The 18,992-nt window shown below is 41.8% G+C and overlaps 1 protein-coding gene across 3 annotated transcripts in view; it reads left to right on the top strand.

Annotated features, from left to right (window-relative positions):
* Window positions 1-2,140: 2,140 nt before the first annotated feature.
* The window catches only part of TMCC1 (transmembrane and coiled-coil domain family 1), a 165,613-nt gene continuing 148,761 nt past the window's right edge, over window positions 2,141-18,992 (top strand). For 2 of the 3 annotated variants that reach the window (XM_077325315.1, XM_077325314.1), the window contains exon 1: window positions 2,141-2,370. The gene's annotated coding sequence lies outside the window, so the exon portion shown is untranslated. The remainder of the gene's footprint in view (window positions 2,371-18,992) is intronic. The other variant, XM_077325316.1, reaches the window with a different exon arrangement.

Raw genomic sequence — 18,992 nt, 5'->3', positions numbered from 1 at the left:
GTTTTAATATTAATTGTGATTTGACAATATTAATTCAAATATTGATATATAGCAGATTAGATATATACTTGTGTTGTTAATTTTATAGGAAAGGCAATAGGACTTTGCCACCTTTGATACAACAAACTGTTTTTGGAGGTATGTGTATTTGAAGTAATTCTTTGCTGCATTGTTTAATATGATTAATATGGATAAAAATCTGTACATTTTGAATTTAGGATTGGAGGATTCAACCACTGATGAAGTCTGTAAAACCAGAATATATTTAGAAGCCGATATGGTTGTTCCTTCTGGTATATAAAAGAATTGTAAAAGAAATTGTATTGAAATTCATTATATACAAAAACATATTGCCTTGGAAAGGTTCCGTTTTCTTTTGTTGAGATTCCATAAGGGGTGGCAATAAAAAAGCACTATGCATCTATGCATAGGCATTTCAATTGAGAAGAATTCATTTATTTTTAAAGCAGGTATCATGGGCCCTGAGAAAGGGGACTGGTTGCCTGGCTTGATTGACAGGTGGAAGAGTTGCATGTAAAGCACCTTGCTCTCTTCCACCATTTCAAGCAGGCATGTGGAAAGTGAGAAGCGCAAAAAGGTGTCAGAGAAGAATGAAACAGCAAAAAGGTGAGGAGGGGCTGGGAGGCCCGATTATATTTAGTATTATGCCATTCAGCTGGCATAAGTTAAGTGAACTCTCTATGTATAAAGGCAGTAAACTTCTGAATGCCAGTGCTAGGAAGCAACATCTGGAGAAGACTGGCCTCTATGGATTGTTGGTTGGTTCTCTTGGGCACAGGCTGGCTGGCAAGCAGGATGCTGGACTTGGTGGAACAGTGGTCTGATAAAGCAGAGCTCTTCTTGCGTTATTGCAGGGGAGTTCTCATGCATACATTCTAATTGTCTGTATTTCTCAAGACAATTCATGCCTTCTAGAAGTCACTGTTGTTGAATCATTGCCCCTGTTTTTGCCTTTTAGAATTCTGTTTGAGTTTCCAGAGTTATCCAGAATTGAGTTCCCTTTTATGCATTGCTGGCCTGGAGGGAGGCAGGACACATTTTGTCTCAAATGTACAATTCTATACAAAAGGTCCCACATAGTGCCCAAGCCTGCCACTTTACTTGTTGCAGATGGTGTGATTTGTTCTAAACTATGAACAGACTGTGGGTTAATTTTAATCCTAGGCAAAATACTTTCCAGTGCAGGATTTGATGCTACAGAATAAATTGATAATGCCCTCAGTAACATGCAACTTGATAAACTGCTTTTGGAGGGTATTGCTCCCCATGTTTTGTCCCCAGAAAGCTAAGAATACGAGGAGGAGGAGTTGGTTTTTATATCTCACTTTTCACTGGCCAAAGGAGTCTCAAAGCAGCTTGCAATCATCTCCCCTTCCTCTCCCCACAACAGACACTCTGTGAGGCAGGTATGACAGGACAGGTCACTCAGCTGGCTGCATGTGGAGGCGCAGTTTAGAAGCCACCACTCTTAACCACTACACGATGCTGGCCAGACACCTGTGCTACTAGTATCTATGGTCCGTATATTTACAAGGCCTTAAGATCATAAAAGCGTCGTAAACCAGAAAGGGGAGCCGAGAAACCGGATCCCCTCCTTTCTTCGGATCGCATATTATATAACGAAGGCAGCAAGGGAGACTTCCCAATAAGGCTTCAATCCCATCCAGCATTTAGGCTCCCCACACTCCACGGCGCAGCTCTACAAAGGTATGGCGACTGCACGAATGTCCAAGTCAGAGCAAACGCACACCTTAAAACACCCTTAAAAGGAACTGAACAAACATGGCAGCTCCCCCACGAGCGAGCAGAAAACCTGCCCGGGAGGCAAGAAAAAACCGCTCGTCTCTCCCCCTCCCCCAGAGGAACACGTGCTCCTGGCACGCAGCCAAGCGTGCGACGATTCCATGGTAACCCCGAGAAAGAGGAAGCGCCTTTCGCTCGGAGGCGAAGCTCCCGAACCTCCACGCAGGAAGCCAGGATGAAGCCCCGCCCCTCTCCTTGTGGTCTAGCGTCCCGCCCCCTTTTTCCCCCTCCTCCAATGTTAGGCGGGCAAGAGGGTGGAACCAGCCCCTCGAACGGCTCCTTGCTCCGCCTCCTCCCAGCACGCGGAGAAGTGGCTCGCCGTGACGTCACTGTGTGTATGTGCGGCGCGCGCGACCTCCTCTCCCCCCCCTCCCTCCGCTTGCGCAATAACTCGGCGTCGATCTCGTCTTTCCCGTGAGGCGGCGGCGGCAGGAGGAGGAGGAGGAGAGGAGTTGGCGGCGGCGGCGGCGCTGGGAGCCGGGGGGGATGGAGCAGCCGCCGCCGCAGGAGTCGCTGGGGCGTCGCCTCCCCCGACTCCCTCAGCCGGTAAGCGCCCTCGACCCGCTCGACCCCTCACCTGGCTGCCTTCTTACCTTGGCGCGAGGCATCCTCTGGGGCCCGACGCCCCTCACTCGGGAGCCGGGGCCCTCCTCGTCCCCTCTCCTGCCGCCTCCCGCTCGCCCACAATAGAGCGCCTTCTCCCTCAGCCGCCCACGTTTGCCGTGTTTTCTTCTTTCTCGTAGGCGTCCAGTTTTCCTTGCTTGCCTGTTGCCCCCTCCCCGCCCCCGCTCTTTCCTTAGGTCTGCCTCTTGAGTTCAGCCTTCTGTGTGTGTGCATGGGGGGTGGGGAGTCCTTTTCCATGGGATCTTGTTTGAAACGAACGAAGGGGTGGTCGTCTCTGTATTCAGAGAGGTATCACGCGGGGGAGGGGGGGTCTTTAAGTCCACGTTGAGGTCTCTGTCTTGGGCTCCTGTTTTATTTTGCTGCTGCAGACTTACAGGGTAACCCATCTGGAATGATCTTTCTTGGCGTGGTATTGAAGCTGGACTGTTTGCTGCTCCACGTTTCTCAAGACTGGGTCGTCTCTCAATAAAAGAACAACATAAAACCAGGGATAGGGAAGCTAGTAAGCTATATGGGGTGCCAGCTAGGATATAATATTTCTTATAGGGAACAGTGCATTTGATTTGTAGGGGGGGAATTAAGCAAAGAAGCCACATTCCATATTGCCCTTCATCATTATAATAATATAATAACCAGCACTTTTTAATTATAATATAATAATATAATAACCAGCACTCATAAGATGCCAGCACATGAATTTAAGGGGGCCATTAAATGGATGACAACAGAAGCAAAATTGTCTCATTAGTGCCCTTGCACACAGCTTAAAGATGCAGGTTGAAGCAAAAAGTGGCTGATTTTGGCATGAAGAGTAAAAGGGGAAATTGATAGGCAAGCTTGACAAAGCTAATGTCATTTTAAGAGTGCATAGTTTAAGTTTTACGGGCTAGCTTCAACTTTGACTGACTCTAGCTAATAGGGAAGAGGTTATTGTACTATGTAGGATGCGGTAAAGTGGGCAAGAAGTCTGTCTGGGAACATAGCTGACTAGGCAAAACTGTTGATGTAGGGAGATAAGGGGAACTATTTTTATGAAGGTTGCTTTTGCTAACCATAAATTGGTCACATAAGAGTACGATATATTTTTATACTTGACAAAAATGTGCTTATACAGATAAGAAGGAAATATATGTGTGCAATAATTGAAAGGTATCTGCACATGTCTAAAATGTTCTTTGTCACATTTTATGAAAGGTTATCATTAGACTCTTAGTAATGGAATTCTCGGGTTTGTCACTGAGACTCCCATTATTGCAATAATGTTCTACCTACTTCTGGCATCTTCCAGTTGGGTCCATATTGGGTGTTGGCACACCAAGCAAACAAGCCCATTTGGGTGATACCAGGTTCTGGTGCTCTGCTCCGGTATTCCTTCGGGTTCTAAGATCCACTATGGCAGCGTCACAACCACTATAGGAAGCAAAGCATTGATTTCTCAGGTGGCTTTGTCATTTTATGCCATCAGCACTAGCTTTTTCTCTTGTCACAGTGATGTTAGTTTTAACTGCAAGGTGTGGGACAGGTTTTCCTGCATAGCACAAGATTGGGTATTTCAAGTCCTTGCTATGAACGGGGTTGGGTGGAAGCAGTTTGATTTCGTTTTCCTTTTTCTGTTTAATTTTTTTTAATTGAGACCTAAAGAAGTGAACAGGATTGTGGGGCAGTAGCACAGAATTGGTCATCAAAGGGCAACGTTTTCTGAGCAGAAGAACAGGCTGCTTGTGCCCTCTAATATATTATGGAAGAAATGAGTATCCTGGAAACTGCTTGGAAAGGACACTTTACTTCTCAGTCAGAGGCAACATTTCCAGATAACTGATGCCCGCAGTTATATCTTGCATTTGCAGTCTGCTTTGTGTTGTTATGATGCTGAAAACAATGAAATTCATTTAATGTCTTCTTTTATGGTTTGCTGCGGATTCACGCATACAATCAAGATTTTTTTGGTCTCAGCCCCAAAGACTGCTGGGTTTTAACTTTCCCTTGTTATTTTCTTTTCTTGCAAAACTTCCAGCTCATTTTTATTACAGTAAATGTATGTTTTTCACGTTAATATGTTTGCACATGGAATTTAAACAGGGCTTCTAGTTTAAAATTATGTTGGAAAAGATGTTTACATATAAAATTACTTTTAGAAATAGAAGTTGTGATGTTGGTGGCAATGGAAGGCAATCACTTGTATTTTAAAAAAGCAACCCTGTGCTAGAGCAGAAGTTTGATTCTTTCTCCAGGGACTTTGGCTATCGTAGCAATAGTAGCTCTTTAGCAGGATTTCAAGCTACTAATTTTGAGAACAGCTATATGGCATAAAATGTACATTGATGTTCAGAGACCTCTTGGAACCTAGGCTACGTGCTAAAGAATATGAATATCCAATGTGTTCTTTAATGTTCTGGGGCTTGTTGCTCCCATAGTTCAGTTTTGCAAGGCTTTGGTATAAAGGTTTAATGTAATTCCATCAGAACTGACATAACCTAACATAAAAAAATAAAACTCTTTTCACTGATCAGAATCACTGTATACTATGAAGATGATAACTGGGGAAAGAATACCTCCTTTTCCCAGGTCATTATCTTCATGGTATACAGTGATTCCGATCACTCTAGGTAAAGGTAAAGGTATCCCCTGTGCAAGCACCGAGTCATGTCTGACCCTTGGGGTGACGCCCTCTAGCGTTTTCTTGGCAGACTCAATACGGGGTGGTTTGCCAGTGCCTTCCCCAGTCATTACCGTTTACCCCCCAGCAAGCTGGGTACTCATTTTACCGACCTCGGAAGGATGGAAGGCTGAGTCAACCTTGAGCCGGCTGCTGGGATTGAACTCCCAGCCTTATGGGCAAAGCTGTCAGACGGCTGCCTTACCACTCTGCGCCACAAGAGGCTTCCGATCACTCTACTGGCCATTAATTTTTTGAAGATCTGTCTCACAATCAATATTTCTCAGCAAGTAATTAGTAAAAGAAATAGCAGCCTAATGTAGTAGCTGCAAGAAAAACAAAGTGTTCACTTGGATGATTTAATCATATTAAAAACTTGCACTGGCTTACTTTTCAAACTTTTAAAATTTCACTTTGGAGCAGCATGGCTTTAGTTAAGATAGATTCAGGTGGGTAGCCACGTTGGTCTAAGCAGCAGAACAGAGGTTGAGTCCAGTGGCACCTTTAACACCAACACAGTTTTATTCAAGGCTTTCATCTCAAGAAGTCTGCATGCACATTAAACCTTATTCTTTTAGTTACTTTAGTCAAAGGTGGAAATTGCTTTGTTTTTCTAGCATTTTGCTTTGACTACCTAACGGGGGACAGATTAGAGTAGCACCTTAGAGATCAACAAGATTTTTGGAATATAAACCTTCAAAAGTCAAAGTTCACTTTGTCAGATCGGAGCAGGAATGGAGATCTATAAGTCTTTATATCCCAGTCAGAAAGAAGGAAGAGTGTTGTAAAGGATGCAGAAGTACAGTGCATATTTTAATCAGCTTGATTAGAGGAGAGGGGAGATGCTTGGGGGCAGAAATATTATAGAAGTTAGGGTTCTTTAGCGTAGAGAAATGGCCATTGAGGGCTGACATGATAGAGGTATACAAAATTATGTGTGGGATACAGAAGTCAGAGAAAAGATAAAAAGCACTACTTCACCTAAAGAGTAATTAACATGTGGAATTCATTGCAGCAGGAGGTGGTGGCAGCTAGAAGCATAGACAGCTTCAAGAGGGGGTTAAATAAACATGGAACAGAGGTCCGTAAGTGGCTATTAGCTACAAGATATAGGTAGAACACTCTCTGGAGCAGTGATGCTCGGTATTCTTGGTGCTTGGAGAGCAAAGGTTGAGAGGGCTTCTGGCTCTGTTGGTGGACTTCCTGATAGCAGCTGGTTTTGGCACAGAATGTTGTACTGGATGGGCCACTGACCTGATCCAACATGGCTTTTCTTATGTTCTTAACCCTTAAATGATATGGGCTCAGTTTAGAGTGTGCTTGATTCTAATGCTCAATATGGATTTTAATTTTCAATTTGGATTTTAGAAATCACCCTTAACTTTGTTTCTGCCTTATACTGAGTCAAACTGTGTGTCCAGTCACTCTAACTGGCAAATGTCTGCCCAGGCTTTTGGCCTGATATCTTTCTCATCTAATACTGACTGATTTTTATAAATTGGAGATGCCAGGGATTGAACTTGGGACCTTCTGCACACAGAGCAGAAACCCTTCCACTGAGTCTTAGCCATACTCCAAACCCCATGTTCTTTATTAGAAATTCTCTTGTTTAATAATTTATTGAATGATATTTGACAAAGCTGGCAAAATCCTATAACTTCTTATAGAAGGGAGCCTTGAATGATCTGTAGTAAAAATTATAGTGCTTGAGAGGTACAGGTATAATTAATGCCCACCTATTTTCCAAAAGCAAGCAGCCAACATGACAGCCTAATAAATAAATGCATCCAAAAGTGAACTGACTTGTAAATAAGTTCCACAAAAAGATGATGCTAACAGTGGAAAAAATAAGCTGGAAGTTCATATTTCAGATATCACCTTGATTTTGGACATGTTCTCATAGCTTGCACATCTGCACATTATAGTCCTTTAACACAGAAGGGTGATAGAGTTTATGACAGTAGATCTGAAGGTTTTTTTTTAACTTTTAGGGGAAAGTCATATAGAAATGTTAAGTATGTGATTGTTGCCTAATGTATAAAATGGCAGGGAAATTCCGGAAACTAGCGTGATGTAGTTCTGTGTCAGTAAGAAAGAGTAAGAGTCCAGTAGTGCCTTAAAGACTAACAAAATTTGTGGTAGGCTGTAACCTTTTGTGAGTCACTGCTCACTTCTTCAGATACCTTTCACAAGGTTGATAAATTTTCATTCTGTGCAGCTTAATGTGATGCCTTCTGTGGAGACAGATCAAGATGGGTAGGCATGTTTAATCTGTCTGTAGCAGTAGAACAGATATCTGTAGAAGTAGGCAGTGACTCACAAAAGCTCCTTCTGTACCACAAATTTTGTTAGTCTTTAAGGAACTACTTATATTTTGCTACAGATTAACTAACATGGCAACCCATCTTGAAGTCCTGTATGTAATTTTTTTTCTTACTTGTCAGTGTTTTTCTTATGAATATAAAAAAGCCATGCAGGATTAGAACCATCTGGTACAGAATTCTGTTAACACTGGCTAACTGGTTACCTCTAGGAAGTTCTCAACAGCATCATCTTGCCTCTTCTCCCCAGCAACTTGTTTAGGGAGTCATACCGCCTTTTGTACTGGAGAGAGTAGATATCCATTATGATAAGTAACAGTTGAGAACGGAATCCTCTGTGAATGTGTCCATTCCCCTTTAAAAGCTTTCCAAGTCGGCAGCCATGGCCAAATCCTGTGGCAGCAAGTTCCGTAAATTAACTATGTGTTTTGTGAAGAAATACTTCTTTTGTCTGTCCTGAATCTCCCACACTTCAGTTTTCAGTGCATACTCCTGAGTTCTAGTATTATGGGTACAATAAAATCAGAGTCCAGTAGCACTTTTAAGACCAACAAAGATTTATTCAAGGCGTGAGCTTTCGAGTGCAAGCACCCTTCGTCGGACAAAGGGTGCTTGCACTCGAAAGCTCACGCCTTGAATAAATCTTTGTTGGTTTTAAAGGTGCTACTGGACTCTGATTTTATTGTGCTACTTCAGACCAACACGGCTGCTCATTTGCATCTAGTATTATGGGTGAGAGAGAAAAGCTTTTCCGTGTCTGCTCTCCATGCCATACTTAACTTTATAAACCTCTATATCATGTCTTCCTTACTTGTATTTTTCTCAAGCTAAACACCTTAAGTGTTTTAACAGATCCTCATAGGGTAACTGGTAATTTTGATTGGTGTTTTCTGTACCTTTTCAACATCCGCAGTATCCATTTTCAGGTGCAGTGGCCAGAACCCACTACAGTGTTCCAAGTATGGCTTCACCATAGATTTGTGCAAAGGCAGTATTATAGCTGCAATCTTATTCTCTATTCCTGTTCTCATTATATCTTTGCTGAAGCAAAGGCTAGGACAGTAAAATGAAATCGGAGTGGAAATACAATGTGATCTGACAGCAGTTCTTCCCTGGGAATAAGTGCCAGAAACACCTAATGACAAGTGGTTTATTTCTAAATACAAATAGCTAAAATGTAAAGAACACCAGAGATGAAATTAGTTGAATAGGCACATGTGCATTGAAGCATTGCAGTTTAGATATTCTGATGCTTGCATAATGGTGCATAAATTGACCGTGCATAAATTGACCTCGTTTGAACCTCGTGTAGAGAATTCTAAAGGATTTATTTAGAAACATTATAGACTTGTAAATAAATGTAAAATAACTCCTGCTTTTGTGTGATGCTGCCTGCTTAGAGCTGGCGTACTGAAGCAGGGGACCTACTCCAGATAGAAATAGAACTGGGGAATGGCTGGTTCTAGTGCTTCTGTTGCTTAGTGAGCAAAAGCAAAGATACTTTTTTCCTGTATTAGGAAAAGCATGTCATCTTTCTTCTTAGTGAACTAAGTCTTCCCATGACCTTCGAAATAGATTTCTAAACTTAAGAAGGAAATCAAAGGCATTGAATACTTGTTGACACAAAATCTATGCATGTTGTCTCATGAACATGGTGGTACCCTCATCTATTGCAACAGAACTTCTCTCTTCCAGAGAGGCTTCTAGGGGCACTTGGATTTCATTCTCACTCTCTGCAGCATCATGTGTGTGGTTTGTAAATTCATTACATGGTTTGTAAATTAATTAGATCAGTGATTAAAATATCCCTTCCAGGGTGGGAGAGGAAAGGTTCAAATTCAAATTGAGCTTTGGTTTTGATTTAATTTATGCAGCCAATCAGATGAATTTCATGATTTGTTTTTTTATGTACATTATTTTACATATCTGGTTTTGCAGGGTACAAACTTAAAGAAAAGTATTCTGTCGTGTGGTCCCTAGGGATAATTTCTTGGAAAATGTTAATTACAACTTCAAAACTGTCCAACTTGCATAATATACACCAGCAAAATGCTGGACTAGGATCTGGGAGACCAAAGTTTTAATCCTCATTCTGCTGTGGAAGCTAGCTGAGTGATTGTGGGGCAGTCACACAGACTAACCCAGGTGTAGTCAAACTGTGGCCCTCCAGATGTCCATGGACTACCCCTGGACTAACCTTACTGACAGCTTGGTTGTAAAGATAAAATGGACAGGGCATGATTTAGTTCTTTACTCAAACAGTAGTTGATCCTGAATGTTACAAGAATCCTATTTAAAAAAAATTATACACATAAACAATTATTGGGCATAACAGTCACTTGTTTGGGAATGTATGGTGACACCAATTTTATTGGTGACATACCAGGAAAAAACCCTTGACTTGCATTTGAATAAATATAGCAAGCAGATTAAGACTCCATTGGAGGGAAAGGCATGTTATGGGATAATAATCTACAGATAGTGACATCCAAAAGTTTTTTAGAAACAAATTCTTGGGTGGAAAAATAAAGCAATAGAAGACTTTCTGCTGCTACAACTTGGTTTGAAATAAAATGTTTGAAATGAAACATCTTCAGAGTAAAGGATGTGAATATAATGTCTTGTCCAGGGTCATGCATGAAATGTAGCAAATGCAAACGATGAAGCATCATTGTAGCCCTTCCATATACTTTGCCATGTTCTCAAGCCTCAGGTGTTTTCTTTTTCATACTTCAGTTCTTCATGCCTGTTACTAATGATCTCACCATGCTGGAAGTCAGAAAAATAATCTTGGAAGGATTGAGATTTTTTAAAGCCTTAATCTTGAGTGACCTGCAATTTGAGATGAGAAATTTGGTTGAACTGAAGGGTAAAGCTTGTAGTAGTAAGTACCATATATACTCGTATATAAACCGACCCAAATATAAACTGAGGCACCTAATTTTACTACAAAAAAACTGGGAAAACTTACTGACTCAAATATAAGCCGAGGGTGGAAAATGCAGCAGCTACTAGTAAATTTCAAAAATAAAAATAGATACCAATAAAATTACATTAATTGAGGCATCAGTAGGTTAAATGTTTTTGAATATTTTAAAGAAAAACCGTAAACTAGCTCTGTAAGTGCAAAAGAAGATAATCCTCAGTAGGATTATTGTGTGAACCTTACCCTACTGTCCTCCAGTGGATGAGCTCAGGGTTGCCTAAGTGCTTAATCCATACTCCATCATCACAGGCTCTCCCATCCAGCCTTTCCCCCACCAGATACAGAAAAGAGGATGAATAGCTGCTGGTTTTTGTACCCCATTTTTCACTAACCAGGAGTCTCAAAGCAGCTTACAATCACCTTCCCTTCCTCTCCTCATGCCAGACACCTGAGAGAGTCCTGATAGAACTGCTCTGAGAACACCTCTGGCAGGAGAACCAAACAGTGCCTCCCCAGGCCAGCAAACCAAAGCAGAACAACAGTACCCGAAGTTGGCAACCTACTACAACAAGTACAACAGCTACCAAACTGGGAGAATGGACTAACTACAACAACAGTACCCCCCCCGAAAAAAACACTGAAATATAGAACTGTAAAACTGAACACTGAAAGAACTGTAAAAATCAACTTTTAAAAGGAATACAACCTCGAGAAGACAAAACCAAACAATGCTGCCCCCCAGATAAAAGAAGAAAGAAACACCTAATCCCAAAGCACCCCCAAAACCCACCCCACCCACAGACACCAAAAGAATAGTTTGGAAGAAGTGATTAAGACGAGGAAGAAGAGTGAAGGCAAGAGGAAAAAAAAGATCAGAGTCCCTCAGTCAAGCTGTTCATGTCTTCTCCAGCGATGATCCTCAGCCAGCAACACACTCTCTGGGAGTCAGACTATAAGAGCAGGACAGGCTAGGAGGCCAACATAAGGCAGGTAAGAAGACCCCTAGCCTTATATATTTTCCTGGCTATACACAGAAGATTCTCAAAAAGGAAAAACCTTCTATGCTTGGCCAGGAAATGTTTTCCCCCAAAAACATGCTTTCCTGTAGGCTAACTTCCTCAGCATTGCAATACATTTTGCAAATGCAAAATGCATTGCAATGATTGGCTGGCCTCACACAGCCAACAATTTATTTCTATTACCATATATATTCGAGTATATGCCGAGGGGGGCTTTTTCAGTGTAAAAAGTGTGTTGGAAAAACTTGGCTTATACTCGAGTATATACAGTGATTTTGCACAAAAAGCCTTTTATTGGAGTCAAAGCCCTACAAACCAAATGTGCCATAATTTGCAACGCTGCAGCAATGGAAGGGAAGCTGGTATACTTGCTTCCTTCTCCATATTCCAGTAGCACCTTGTATTAGCAGAGCAGGTTGTGGCTTTATCTGGTTCCCTTTTTGTTGTTGCAGTGTTCCATACAGTGGTGCATTTTCTTTGAGACTGTCTGAATCCTGGGTGAACATATTTGGAATAAGCAACAGGCTGCTTGGGGAAGCAGATAGTATAAAAAGGTGTTTTACCAACTTCTTCTGTAGGCTTTGTCACTGAATCCAACCAATTATATTTGTGAATCATTGTGTATTTTATTTAGGAATTATTTTGGCATTATTTTTCTACTCAGTGGGAACTGCAGGCCAGATATATTTAAGTCTTGTTCAATGTGAGATTTAGGTAACAGCATAGTAAATGCTGCAATAAATTCAAGAGCGTACATGTTCTCAGCATAAGCTGCATTGATGGATTACCTGGCTCGAGTTGTAATTTCTGCCATTATTGAATGTACACAGAATCAATATCTTAACGAGAGTTTGCTAATGGGCAAGTGTCCTATTTTCTTGAACAGTGGTGTGCAGATTTCAAGGTACCAAATATGTTGAGGGTCAAAATATTCACAATTCTTAGATGAATTTGAGTTGTAATGATATGCTTAAAACAGCTGATTTTTAGTAATATTTCTCTTATAAGTTCAAACAAAAATAATGATACCAGAATTTGTGATTTCCTTCTTCAGTATACAAATGTTTAATTTTAATACAGATAGGCATTCCCCAGATATTTTTCTCCAGCTTGAAATATTAAATGCGATTATAGTCAGTGTTCAGCAGCCCATGCACTCAAAGCACCCTACTTTGTAGATTCATGCACAGTTTATTTATTTCTTCAATTTACTGACCACCACTCCCAAAGGCTCATTGTGGTTTACAAAATCCAGCTAAAAACCCGTTAAAACCTCTGCTAAAATGGACTATCACAGCATCCATACAACACAATAGAAACAGCGAAGCAAGATGGTAGAACCCTTGACCCCCCTAACTCAACTGCAAGAGGGAGGAGAAAGGAATGACAAACCAGAATGGTATTCGTTGTTGGCAACAGGGGGACCACAATTGCTCTTCCTGGCCTGACCTGGCTTCAACCATAGACCTGGCAGAAGAGCACTGTTTTGCAAGCACTGCGGAAAGTAAAAAGGTCCTGTAGGACCCGCAGCTCACCCGGAAGCTCATTCCACCAGGTCGGAGCCAGGACCAAAAAGGCCCTGGCTCTGGTCGAGGCCAGGCATGCCTCTCTGAGGCCGGGAACGAATCATAGAATCATAGAATCATAGAATCATAGAATCATAGAATCATAGAATCATAGAGTTGGAAGGGGCCATACAGGCCATCTAGTCCAACCCCCTGCTCAACGCAGGATTAGCCCTAAGCATCCTAAAGCATCCAAGAAAAGTGTGTATCCAACCTTTGCTTTAAGACTTCCAGTGAGGGGGCGCTCACCACCTCCTTAGGCAGCCTATTCCACTGCTGAACTACTCTGACTGTGAAAAACTTTTTCCTGATATCTAGCCTATATCGTTGTACTTTAAACCCATTACTGCGTGTCCTCTCCTCTGCAGCCAGCAGAAACAGCATCCTGCCCTCCTCCAAGTGACAACCTTTCAAATACTTAAAGAGGGCTATCATGTCCCCTCTCAACCTCCTTTTCTCCAGGCTGAACATTCCCAAGTCCCTCAACCTATCTTCATAGGGCTTGGTCCCTTGGCCCCAGATCATCTTCGTCGCTCTCCTCTGTACCCTTTCAATTTTATCGATGTCCTTCTTGAAGTGAGGCCTCCAGAACTGCACACAGTACTCCAGGTGTGGTCTGACCAGTGCCGTATACAATGGGACTACGACATCTTGTGATTTTGATGTGATGCCTCTGTTGATACAGCCCAAAATGGCATTTGCCTTTTTTACCGCTGCATCACACTGCCTGCTCATGTTTAGTTTACAATCCACAAGTACCCCAAGGTCTCGTTCACACACAGTGCTACCTAGAAGCGTATCCCCCATCCAGTAGGCATGCTTTTAATTTTTCTGACCCAGATGCAGAACTTTACACTTATCTTTATTAAATTGCATCTTGTTCTCATTTGCCCATTTTTCCATTGTGTTCAGATCTCGTTGAACTCTGTCTCTATCTTCCGGAGTATTTGCCAGTCCTCCCAATTTGGTGTCATCTGCAAACTTGATGAGTAGTCCCTCCACCCCCTCATCTAGATCATTAATAAATATGTTAAAAAGTACCGGGCCGAGCACTGAACCCTGAGGTACCCCGCTACTCACCTCTCTCCAGTCTGATGAAACACCATTGACAACAACTCTTTGAGTGCAGTTCTCTAACCAATTCCCTATCCACCTAACTATCTGAAAATCCAGATTGCAGTCCTTCAACTTATCCATCAGAACATCATGGGGAACCTTGTCAAAATCTTTACTAAAATCCAAGTAAATGACATCAACCAAATTTCCCCGATCCAGCAAACCTGTTACTTGGTCAAAAAAGGAAACTAGGTTGGTCTGGAGACAAATCCATGCTGACTTCCTTGGATCACCAAATTGTCCTCCAGATGTTTGCAGATCGCTCCCTTTAATATCTGCTCCATTATCTTCCCCACAACAGAGGTCAGACACACTGGTCTGTAGTTTCCCGGGTCATCCTTCCTCCCTTTTTTGAAGATCGGAATAACGTTTGCTCTTTTCCAGTCCTCCGGGACATCTCCAGTCCTTAAAGAGGTTCCGAAGATGATGGACAAGAATCAAGTTCTTTTTATGATAGTCCATTAATCTTATTCTAATTTGATTGCTTTCTGTGAAATGTTTAAAATAGTAAGTACTATTTCTCATCAACAGATGCTGAATTGCCTAAGCCATGGCATTTGAACATCTAGTTTTACGGCAACTTCCGTCATGCTTGTGATACCAAGCTGCAATTGCTAGGAGGCAATGAAGTCATGTGCCAACACTGCAAACTGAGAGAACTGTCATGACAGAAAACCATTTTCAAAACACTTGCTTTGAGGATTTGTAATTGTCAGGGCAGTTCTAGATCAAGCTGAGGGGAATTTATCAGTTGCTACAGGGGGAACTTAGATGCGAGGGGTGAGATTCTCAGGAACTGGTTTAAATTGCCAAAAGAAACTATTGCATTTACAGGATCCTCAAGCATGATATAATGCTATAAAAGCTAATGCAGTGATTCCCAGCCAGGGATTCATAGACCCCCAGTGCTCCGTGGCGTTTCCCCTCCTGTCCTAATGGATTTGGCCACAAGCTAGGGAACTGGCCACCTCTGCCTGAAGGACTTAGTGGGTAGGCGGGATGTAAAAATCAAAGAGGGAAAGTGGGTTTGTGGTGTAGTATTGGGGTGTGTGTATGTCTGGGCTGTCTTCTCAGGTGAGGAGAGGGAGAAAAAGGAGGCTGATAGATACAGGTGGTAATGTCACATCTGGTTATGTGTCATTTCCGGGGAGCATGGCAGGAAGGTGTAGCCAGCTGATAACACTCCTGGGGGTCCTCAAACTGTGAACATTTATTTCAAAGTGTCCTCCGCAGTCAAAAGGTTGAGAAAGGCTGTGCTAAAATATTATACTCCAAAGAATTCGATAATAGTCTATACAATTTTCATATAAATCTTGAACTAGCTCATGGACAGTTGAGTCTGCAAGCTAAAGTATTTATTCTGGGTTGACTTCTGTAAGCTAAAGAGAATCATACTTGCTACATATAATGTAATTTTAAATCACTTGAAATTAGGAAAGTAATTTCCTATGGTATTGTTTTCAGTGTTTGAATCATAGTTGCTTCATATTAAGACTGTAACGGATTAATTTCATGTAAAATAATTTTTGAACAGCACAGTGTTGTAGAGAAGTATTTAAAATATTATTTGGAACGGAATGAGAGGTTGAGATTCAGCAAGCCTTGTTCACAAATTGTACTTCAAAATCTGTAACTGAATAATCAGAGTTATTTTTATTATTAGAATCAGCTAATTATGGTTGGGGTGTCAGTCTAGAATATTTTGTTATATGATTTCAGTGTTTATAGCTTATGAAAGGGTAATTTGCTGCTTCTTTAAGAAAGTCAGTCAAGTTAATTACATCTAGCCTTTGGTCATCACAAGTAAGACAGTAAAACAGTAATAATTCTACAAATAAATACAGCTGTAAACACATTTTAAAAATTATGTTAAAATTAGTATTAGAACTATAAACTAAGCAGTTAAATATTGAACCTAATTTTTTAAAACCATATGTGAACAAGGAAATTCTGTGGGACACATAGGCATCAGCATTTGAAAGCAAAAATGCTATCTTTCCAGCATCTGCGTGTATACATTTAAAACAGAGGGTTCCCGCCAAGAATTTAGCCTTAGGGTTTGCATATAAAGGACAAACCAAAATTTAATGGGATGAATCTGCCAGATATACAAGTATGTTGATCCCTAGGGGTTTGCAAATAATGCCCTATCAGTATTGCTGATGGCATAATCTGAAAATATTAGGTGGTAAAAGACATAGGTTTTTATTCAAAATATTGATTAGGTAAGGAGTTCTACAACGGTCACTTTTAAATAGCTTGAACCAGGGCACTGCTGAAGAGTTTATGATTAATGCCCGATCAGTCAGTGCATCTGAGTTGTAGACTCATTCCTTTAATTGCAGTGAGTTGCTGGAAATTCCTAAGATTGTTGAGAATGGAATATTGAAAAGGACTACTAAAAAGGCAAGACATTTTGAGTTTTTGAGTGATAATAGACTGAGTGTTGATTTAACAGAATAGAACTCACAGCCTTCAATCTTTTTGAGTGCTTTAAAATAGCTAATACACCAATGGCCTAATAGAAAGAGACTTACTTCAACCCTCATCAGGGCAGCTGGAAACCCATTAGGGAGTAGGATTTAATTTGGTGGTCAGATCTGCTTATACAACCAAGATCAAACTTGGAATATTTTGAGACAGTAATTTCTATAGAAGAAAATGTATTGTGTTTTTTTCAGCCTCCCTTCTGTAGAACAAACTGAGATTACTTCTAGACCAGAGCGTTTAAGTGTTAAGCTACTGAGCTCAAGAAATGATCTGCCATTCCAAATCCAGATCCATCCTTGACCTCCAATTTTCTCATTACCTGTTTGGGTGAAATTCCTGTAATACCTGCATCCCTGCTCTCCACTCCAATAATGGTATGTTAATTGAGTCCAGTTGAAGAGCCAGCCATTGCACACTAGAAGGGCCCTGAGACCTAAATGTCTAAAATATATTATACTACATCAGATCAAAATGGAAAGGGGTAATGGTCATAATGGGATTGCTATGTACGAGAATGGTTGTGTCTTTTTGGACCCTGCTGGTGTCTTAATTACAATAACAATGAATCACAATTAAAAGGTACTGTAAGAGAAGCAGTATCATTGTCATACCCCATAAAATGTGAAGGTACTTCCGACAACATGCTGGACCTATGATTGTCTCTTGAGGGCTACTCAGAGGGGCTGGCACACCATCAGGAAGCACCAGGGGGTCTTTAATTGGCCCTCAGTGGGAGGGCTCTCCGAGTCTTCCTGGAGAACTGGCCTGCCTGATACCACCTACTTCCCAGGACATCACTGAGGACCAGCAGTGGCCTTCCCCCAGGAGGCAGATGGCTGAGGCAGACGCTCCTCCTCAGCCAACTGCAGTACCACGTTTGGGACTTCTGGCTTACTAGATGCCCCATTTTATTGATTGCATGACCTTACTCTGTGTAATCTTCTGTGAGTCTTATGGGCCATAAATAACAACATATAGATATTCTATATCTTTGTAGCCTTCAGTGCAAATTGTTGGCCACTGTGTGTGAGCGGATGCTGGAGTAGATGGCTTTATCCAGCAAGGCTCTTCTAATGTTCCTCCCATGTTCTTCATCTTTGCCCTTCCCACTAGAAATATGGCTATACAGAATGGCTGTCTCAACAGTGGCAATTGGTCTCTTCAACGTTCTGTCAAATTAAGTTCACATTGATTCATGACTCTTATTTGTGTAAAGGCAGTACTATTCCAGAGAATCTTTGATGCCCAGATATTTTCCATCTTGCATGGATCTGTGCTTTTTGTGATGCATGCTGTGACGATGGCCATGGCCATAACATATGCTTTGATGGTGATGTTGTGGTGACCCAGTATAAAAACCCTGAGAACCTACCAGGATCCATGTTTAGAACCATGTTTTGCTGGTGTTGCCTTGAAAGTGTGGTTCCAGGATTTTTGTCAGGCAAACTGTGGCTATGGGCATGATATCTGCTTTGATAGTGAGTTTGGGGTGACCTAATTGAAAAACCCTAACAATCCATCAGGATCCATACTGTGGAACCATGTTTTTGCTCTGTGGTGTTGCCATGAAGGCATGTATTCCTGCTTTTTGTGGTGCAGACTGTGGTCATGGGCATGATTTTCTGGTGAGTGTGGGATAATTCGGTGCAAAAATCCTGAAGATCCATCAAGATCCATGCTTTTGAACCATGTTTTTGCTCTGTGGTGGTGCCATGAAGGCATGGATCCAAGAGTTCTGTGATCCACACAGTGCCTATTGACATTAAATGATGTTGAGTTTGGGATGGACTTCGGGGAATGGTAGAGGACAGGAAGGCCTGGAGGATCATTGTCCATGGGGTCGCGATGGGTCGGACATGACTTCGCACCTAACAACAACAAGTTGAAAAAATCATGAGAATCCATGTATTTCAACTATGTTTTTTAGCTGTTGTGGCCCTACAACCAAGTGTGATTTTTCTGGTGCTTACTATAGTCTAAAGCAGTGGTCCGCAACCTTTTTGAGGCTGCGGACTGGCGGCGGCAGGGAAGGGCGATCGCCCGGCCACGCATGGTGCAAACGCGCATGCGCAGCTCTGCTTCCCTCGCCCCCCTCCAACAAAAAGAAGCTTGCCGGGCTGCAAGCTAATCGGCCGCTTTTGCGGCCGATTTGCTTGCGGCCTGGGAAGTTTCTTACTGGGGGGGGGGCGGGGAGAGGGAGCTGTGGCCCAATGCCAGGGCCTTCGCGGCTCAGCACCGGGCCACAGCCTTGTGGTTGGGGACCACCGGTCTAAAGCATTGTCTATTGTATGATGGTAATTTCATTTCATTTCAATCAAAGAATCATATGAATTCATTAGTATCTGTATCTTGGATTCAGGTTTTTGAGCTGTTGCTGCACCACAAAATGAGGAATCCATTATTTTTAATGGTCCAATCCATAATCCTGGTTTCAACAAGGAATTTGATACT

This window comes from Paroedura picta, chromosome 3 (assembly GCF_049243985.1).
Source record: "Paroedura picta isolate Pp20150507F chromosome 3, Ppicta_v3.0, whole genome shotgun sequence".
In the NCBI taxonomy this organism is placed as follows: domain Eukaryota; kingdom Metazoa; phylum Chordata; class Lepidosauria; order Squamata; family Gekkonidae; genus Paroedura; species Paroedura picta.
The sequence above is the reverse complement of the archived record's forward strand: the minus strand, read 5'-3'. Positions and strand labels throughout refer to the sequence as shown.